The sequence below is a fragment of the Monodelphis domestica genome, chromosome 3, assembly GCF_027887165.1.
Source record: "Monodelphis domestica isolate mMonDom1 chromosome 3, mMonDom1.pri, whole genome shotgun sequence".
Lineage (NCBI taxonomy): Eukaryota > Metazoa > Chordata > Mammalia > Didelphimorphia > Didelphidae > Monodelphis > Monodelphis domestica.
Window position 1 is genome coordinate 522,108,691 of NC_077229.1, and position 8,450 is coordinate 522,117,140.

Sequence of the window (8,450 nt, forward strand, 5' to 3'; positions counted from 1 at the left end):
AGGTACGTCACTGGCCAGGGCAGCCTTACTAGTGAAAGCTGCACGGGACGGAAGCTACCCTGCAGCTTTTACCAGGTGCGAGATACAGAGCAAACCATGTTCATTAGGAGACAGAACCTGACGGAGGGAGCAGCCCAGAAGCTATCCTGGTCAGTGGCTGGGGCACAGGGCATTCCTTGTATCTTATCCCAGCCGCCGGCACGAAGGCAGTCATTTTCTCATGGATTCTGAGCTGACTGACCTTCCCAGGAGAGCTCAGTTCCGAGTTCCACTTTCCAGGGGAAAAACGGATTCTTCTGGTCGTTGACTTAGTTTACCTCACTTCAATTCCTCCTTTTCTTTCGTGCGTGAGTCAAACCCTTGATTCACCTCGGCGGGCACGGGAGGGTGGTGAGATCCCCAGGCCAAAAGTTTGACTGCCTCGAGGTGCCAATGGACCTTGGACGGGAGGCAGTTCATGCAGCAGGGACCAACACCAGGCCTCTGGGGGTCAGTGGGAGATCGCGAGGGGCAGAGACTCTACGCTGGCTATACAGCCCCCATTCTGGGCCCAGCAGTTTGTCCTGTAAAACGAGCTTTATTGGGATGCCCTGGTTTCCCGGCTATCATTCCCTGACCTCATGAGCCAGGGAGAAGTCTAGGAGGGAAGCCCCGGGGCCCCCCTTCTCTACAGCATGACCTCGGGGTTATCTGGCTCCACAGGGCTGGGGTCTCCCACCCCCAGGCTGTACAGTGAAAGTTACCAGGCACATTGCAGGGAGTGGGTCCTGCCCATAGACAGGCATAGACTTGATCTTTAACCAACCTCAGTTCCCCATATAGGTCACCGACCAGCCCCATCAGAGCCTGCAGGATCCTCTAGCCCATTCCCAGGAGGCTTCATTGTCCCATCTCAATTCCCCTCTACTAGTAATGGAGTCAAACCTTTGGCTCTGTGTCAGGTAAGGGTATATGATGGGAGCAAAGGAATGTTCCTGCCTATAGTTTGCCTGAAAAACTCCTACACTCTGGGGGTACAACGTCCCAGGCCATCCTGCCCCCTCCAAACATCTCAGGGAACAGGGGCAATGGTTCCAGTTTTCTGTAGTTTCTTCATAGCTGATAAGGGGGTGAAGGGATTCCTGGGAGGAGGAGGGAGGGACTGTGGGCACAGGGTCTCCAGGGGCATGTCCACAAAGAGTGCTTGGGTCCTGAAGGCTTGGAGACCTGAAGGATGTGTCCAGTGACTGGTACCCTTGATGGGCAGACAGCTCACAAGCAGGAGGATTCAGTCCCTAAAGCTGACTTATAGAAACCAGGATCTGGACAAAACTAGAACAACAGATATGGACAGAGAATTAGTACAATAGAAATTGATATTAAACTTTAACATTTGGGTATTATAGCCAACAGACTTCATGTCCAGAAATTATCCTCTGACAAGAGCTGATTCCTAAGTTTCATTTGCAGAATTGATGTGTGATGTTTCTGTTAAGGAATATTCCTTTGCAAAGCCCACATTTACATAGCAGCATTAACCAACCGAGTGACAAGAGTTCAAAGATGTGCTTCTTTTCCCCTAGATCCTGAGGAAAATCCAGAAATTTTTTGGCTATTTCTTTTCCAAGCACAAAATCCAAACCTTAATTGTGGTAAATCAAGGCTACACATACAAGCCATTAATTAATAACTCTACCTAGTTCTCAAAATATGTGCAATTTGGGGAAATGGAAAGTTTTATTTCTACAATTTGCATTATGTGTTGATTATGGGAACTTGTCACAAAAGAGCAGGCAGACAGGGAAAACATGACCTCATATCCCAAGGGACACATAATGACAAGCCAAAGCTGTCACTGGCTCATGCCATTGTTGTGTCACTGAAGGATTAATGGCCTAGGTGGTCAGAAAAGATCCAGTCCAAAGTAAGCCTTGAATTGCCTTCATAACCATCCCAGGACATTCTCTGTCCTTTGTGTACTTTGTCATTATTAGATCCCAGAAGCCTTCTTTTTCCTTAAAAGACAAGTCTTACCCATTACAGCTTAGAGAAATTCTGCTCATCAGCAGTCCAGAAACAAATTTCCATACCCTCAAACAAAGGCTGATCACTCAGTTATTCTTACATATTTTGGCAATAAGGACCAGGAGTACTGAATTGAATAGAAAAATAATAAATATAAATAGTAAATATAAATCAAGGCTGTATCATCTCCTAGACCTAGACCAGCTCTTCAGACAAAGATAAAGTGATAAAGGAATCTCTTTAGCGTAACTTTCCAGAGAAATTCCAAAATTATTTGTGATTTACCAACACCGCATACATTAGTTTTAGAAATTATCCCTAGGTCAAGGATCCAATTATAAGAGCAGAACATCTTTCTGTTTGTTTTCACACTTTCACCTTCCCCTCTCTCTTTTCTACTCCCCCTCTCTCTCTCCAAATCTGCATATTCAAGCTTTATGGATTCCAAAGCAAAGTCCCTCTTCCCTATTCAACATGCCTCTACACCTTCTCTGAGTTACTTTTTACCATCATAAAAATAACATTCCATTTGGTATCCCTGCAAGTACTAATCAAAAACTCTAAAGAATCCTTATATAAAGGATTATATTATTGAAATACTGTGTCTTTACCATGGTGCTCATCAGTTATAAATTTTAGGTCATATTAGCATTAATTTACAGCAGAAACCTAAAATTGTGAGTAAGCACATATACCATTTTCAAAATTCTGCCTATCCCTTGGCTACTGTACAGGTCAATAATTAATCAAAACATCTACTAACATCTGGGGGTCTCTCAAGTTATATATATACTCATCAATTACATATTACTTAACTTATTATTTGGGACCTGGAATGCTTGCATTAAGATTCTATCTCTTCAAGCAAGTCATTTGGTAGAACATGATGGTCACTTTTAGTCTTTTGAACATCTTAAAACTGCTGAAGTACATAATTAAAATATACTCATCTTTAAATCCTATCACACAGTAGTTGTCAACTCCTTGAGGTCATACACATTTATTGTTTTGCTATTTTAGTCCCCAAGTATCAATTTGAAACAACTATAAGTATTTCTTTCTCCCTTCTGTGCTGGAAGAAGGGGTTAATAGCTTGTAAGCAATTCATCCTAAGGTTTCTTGGTATGATTTAGGTTTTTATTACGTAACAACCTTGTCACTTATCTCTCATTAACAAGTGGGCTTAACACAATTTAAAATTTTGAATGTACCAAACTCTTCATAATAATTTATTCTCAATGGAGTTTAGTTTGAATGCCACACTTCCAAATAACTGATTAAGTCCTTTAGCAATCTTTCATTATTTATTTATTTATTTAAAATTTTATTTAGTCAATTTCTGAGAACATTATTCCTTGGTTACAAGAATCATATTCTTTCCCTCCTGTCCACCCACCCCTTCCCATGGCCAACACACAAATCCCCTGGGTTTTACATGTGTCTTTGATCAAAACCTATATCCATGTTGTTGGTGTTTGCACTCAGGTGATTCTTTAGAGTTGACATCCCCAATCATATTCCCCTCGACCCATGTAATCAAGCAGTTGTTTTTCTTCGGTGTTTCTGCTCCCACCGTTCTTCCTCTGAATGAAGTTGTTCAGGATCACTGCATTGCCACTAATGGAGAAGTCCATTACATTCGATTGTACCACAATGTATCAGTCTCTATGTACAATGTTCTCCTGGTTCTGCTCCTTTCACTCTGCATCACTTCCTGGAGGTTGTTCCAGTCTCCATGGAATTCCTCCACTTTATTATTCCTTTGAGCACAATAGTATTCCATCACCAACATATACCACAATTTGTTCAGCCATTCCCCAATTGAAGGGCATCCCTTCATTTTCCAATTTTTGGCCACCACAAAGAGTGTAGCTATGAATATTCTTGTACAAGCCTTTTTCCTTATTATCTCTTTGGGGTACAAGCCCAGCAGTGCTATGCCTGGATAAAAGGGCAGACAGTCTTTTATCACCCTTTGGGCATAGTTCCAAATTGCCCTCCAGAATGGTTGGATCAATTCACAACTCCACCAGCAATGCATTAATGTCCCGACTCTGCCACATCCCCTCCAGCATTCATTACTTTCCTTTGCTGTCATGTTAGCCAATCTGCTAGGTGTGAGATGATAACTCAGAGTTGTTTTCGTTTGCATTTCTCTGATTATAAGACATTTAGAACTTTTTTATGTGCTTAATAATAGTTTTGATTTCTTTATCTGAAAATTGCCTATTCATGTCCCTTGCCCATCTATCAGTTGGAGAATGGCTTAATTTTTTTTGTACAATTGATTTAGTTCCTTGTAAATTCGAGTACTTAGACCTTTGTCAGAGTTTTTTGTTATGAAGATTGTTTCCCAGTTTGTTATTTCCTTTCTGATTTTGGTTACATTGGTTTTGTTTGTACAAAAACTTTTTAATTTGATGTAATCAAAATTATTTATTTTACATTTTGTGACTTTTTTCTAACTCTTGCTTGGACTTGAAATCTTTCCCTTCCCAAAGGTCTGACATGTATACTATTTTGTATTCTCCCAATTTACTTATATTTTCCTTCTTTATATTCAAGTCATTCTGAGTTTATCTTGGTGTAGGGTGTGAGATGTTGATCCAAACCTAATCTCTCCTATACTGTCTTCCAATTTTCCCAGCAATTTTATCAAATAGTGGGTTTTGGTCCCCAAAACTGGGATCTTTGGGCTTATCATAGACTGTCTTGCTGAGGTCATTTACCCCAAGTCAATTCCACTGATGCTCCTTTCTGTCTCTTAGCCAGTACCATATTGTTTTGGACTGCAAGGCCACCCTCCTTCGCATTTTTTTCATTATTTCCCTAATCTTTCATTATTTAAACAAACTTAATTCCAAAGCATTTCACCTGACTCCTTTCAACCCTCTTTTGAAAGTAGAATAAAATTTCCTGTTCAGTTTCCTTTTACCTCAAAACATTACAACATACCTGATTAAATTCCATCAACATTATTCTGATTTATAATTTGTGATGTCTAAATCACACTAGAATTCACCCCCAGTATTTATTTTATTTTTAATTACTCTTATTTCTTCTGCCTTCTCCTCTATACTGTTATTGAAAGTAGAGAAAAGGTACCATACTTAAAAAAAAGAAAACTTCTTGATTTCAGGGCTGGTCAATTTTTTCTTGTTAGGGGCGTACAGTTTGCATATCATATATCCTTAGCTTATTCAGGTGGAAAACTTAAATCACTTTAGTGTACAAATGCATACATAATTTGTATTTTCTCATCATTACTTCCTGGAAATTTGTGTCTGAATACATGCCAATCTCTAGATCACGAATTCCTTTAGATATTCTTAATCAAATACAACTTTAAAAAAATCCCTTCTTTTGTCATATACCAAATTCTTAGTGCCTTTATAAAATCCTATGCACAGATTAACCACTTTAAAAATTTCTTATGTGTCATATGATCATTTGTTTCTTGTTCTGACAGTACATACATTAAAAGAGCATCTTGGGGGCAGCTGGGTAGCTCAGTAGATTGAGAGCCAGGCCTAGAGATGGGAGGTCCTAGGTTCAAATCTGACCTCATACACTTCCCAACTGTGTGACCCTGGGCAAGTCACTTAACCCCCATTGCCTAGCCCTCACCACTCTTCTCCCTTGGAACCAACACACAGTATTGATTCCAAGATGGAAGGTAAGGGTTTTTATTAAAAAAAAAATAACACCTCATTTGAAAAATCCCAAGTTTAATTCTAGTGTAAGTTCTCAATGTTACAACTTTTTCTGAATGACTTTTATATCTACAAGGTAGCCAATACATTCCCTCTCTATATCAGGTTGGCTATTAATCACATTTATATAATTCTCAAATTGGCTGAAACTATTATGCATTGTAAGGTTTAACAAAACAAACCTCTTACCATGAGTTTTTGTGCTCAATAAAATCTGACTAACATTTCACATTTATCTGAAAAATAGTTAACACAATAAATGAAATTGTACTGCACCATATCAAAATCATTGGCGAATTGCTTACATCAACCCTTAATTAAAAAACATTTTAAAGTGAAAAATTACCTCAAATTGTGGAGTAAAATCTCCCTTTTCTGCTCTGAATTTTTCTCCCTTTGCTCCCTTGGGGGCCCATCCAAAGAATAAAGAGGAAAAAAATCATCAAACAGGTATTTGCTTGGAAGCTTGCTGCTGGAGTAGGTACAGCTTCTCCCATGTAGCCTGCTGTGCTGGAGTTTGAAAGATTTGGAATGTAGGTGGAAGAAGTGGGGAACAGCAAACTTTGAAGAAATTCTCCTTGTGAAACGGCATCTTAAACTCTTTTTGCCCCTTCCTTATAATCTTTCAGTAGGCAGACAAAAACAACAAAGGATTCTGATATTTCCAATTCTAATGGCTGTAAATCCTCACCCATCCAGATCCTGCCTGACATAAGGGAGTTTGGAAGTCATGGCTGTTTTTCCTTCAGCCTGACCCTAAATCCTGAGTATAATGATAAGGGATGCCTTGCTGAGTATGAGATGGTCTAGTTGTGGGGAGGGGGGTATAGAGGGCTTGGTGGGGGTGCCAATGGTAAAGGCAGAGGGTCTGGAGAAGGGAATGAGGAGGATGGGAAGTGTGCGGGGTTATGGGTTTCCTACTGACATAGTGGGGTGGCTCCTCAGGATCTTCTTGAACCATAGGAGGGGGAAGCTGGCTCTTTTCTTCTCAGGGAGGCCTCATCTTATCTTCTTGGGATGGGTTTGCATTTTTCTCCTCAGAGAGTAAGGTGGCTAACAGAGCATTCTCTGTTTTAACAGAGTAATTTGGCTCCAAATGGCAACTTTTCAATTTCTTTGGGATGTCAGTAAGCAAATCAATCCAAATATCTATGCAGGGGATCTGATCAGGGTGGCCTGGTGTTCCATACACCTTTCTCTGGTCCACATAGGCCACAGAGAGTTTTGTAGTTACTTCTGGAGGCCATTTAACCCTAATGTGGGCCACTCCAACTCACACAAGGTGTGGAGGGTAACAGGGGAAACTCAAATTCTATAATTAGCTGCTAACTACTTAAACAGCTGAAAGTTCTTAAGAAAGCATGTTAATGGGGTCTGAGAGTCCAATGATGAGGATTGACCCATTATAACAAACTACACAAAGACCAAGACCCCATTGAAATGTCCAGAACAGACAATCAATCACACACTCATACACCTGTGCACTAAATTGAAGAATAATAGAATAGAGTCTTGAATTGAGGGATATGGCTAATAGGTTGAGGATTTTTAGTCACTTTGTCCAGTAGGGAGAAATCAGTAAGAGAAGGATCTTCTCAGTCCTTACTCCTTCCTGTCTCAAGAGCAAGATACCACTCCTCACAGTTTGGCTGTTCCATTCAACAGTCTCCCCTCAGTCACCATTCCATTCCAGAATGCTTCTTGATTGACAACTTTTGTAAATCTTATTACTTCGGCTCTGTTGCAGGTTTTCTTCAACTTTCTCATTCATAGTACCAAAACCTGGGGAGCAAAAGCAGCACTCTCAGATACCCTTAGAGCAATACCAGAACTCCATGTTAACTGAACCTTAAAGCAAATGAGACCATAGTTCCAGAGCATTATAATTTATCAGAACAGATGGTTCCAAACCCTATCAAAATTTGTCCAGAATCTCAAATACCAAAACCAGGGACGGGCCCTGGAGAAGGTACCATTTGCTTCCTTGGATTTCTGATCCAATCCCTCACAGGAGTTGGAAAATGCATACTCTCTAAGTCAGCACTCAGAAACACCCCTGAAGGGGATAAAGGTTCGAGACTCCTTCACAGGCTCCAGCTTAGCAAAAACTGCCCTCATATGATTTGGATTACAACTCCAGCCTTTTAGCCATATGCCGGGAGCCTAGAGATCTCTCACCCACTCAAGCGCGCACACACACACACACACACACACAACTTTCACAGCAGCCCTCTCTAAGATCCTTTCCTCCCAGTTCTGGGCCTCAAGATCTCGCTTGGGCCTCCATCTGAAGTGGGGCACTTCATAAAGTGAGTCTGGACACCCAGAAGTTCAATTAGTGGAACCAATATGATTTATTAATAATCATACATACCTACCTTGCCAAGGCAACTTTCCTAGTGAAAGTTGCACTGGACTGAAGTTACAATGCAGCTTTTATAGGGTGCGAGATAAAAAGCAAACAATGTTCATTATGAGACATAACCTTGATGAAGTAAGCAGCCCCTTATCGTCTAGAAGCTAAATTAGTCAATGGTGTAGGGTACAAGACATTCCTTGTATCTTATCCCAACTGCCAGCACTAAGGGAGTTATTTTCTCATGGATTCTAACTTTTCTGAGCTGACTGACCTTCACAGGAAAGCTCATTTCTGAATTCTACTTTCCCAGGGAAAAACAGATTTTCTGGTTAATGACTTAGTTTACCTCACTTCAAGATTACAAACTCTTTGAG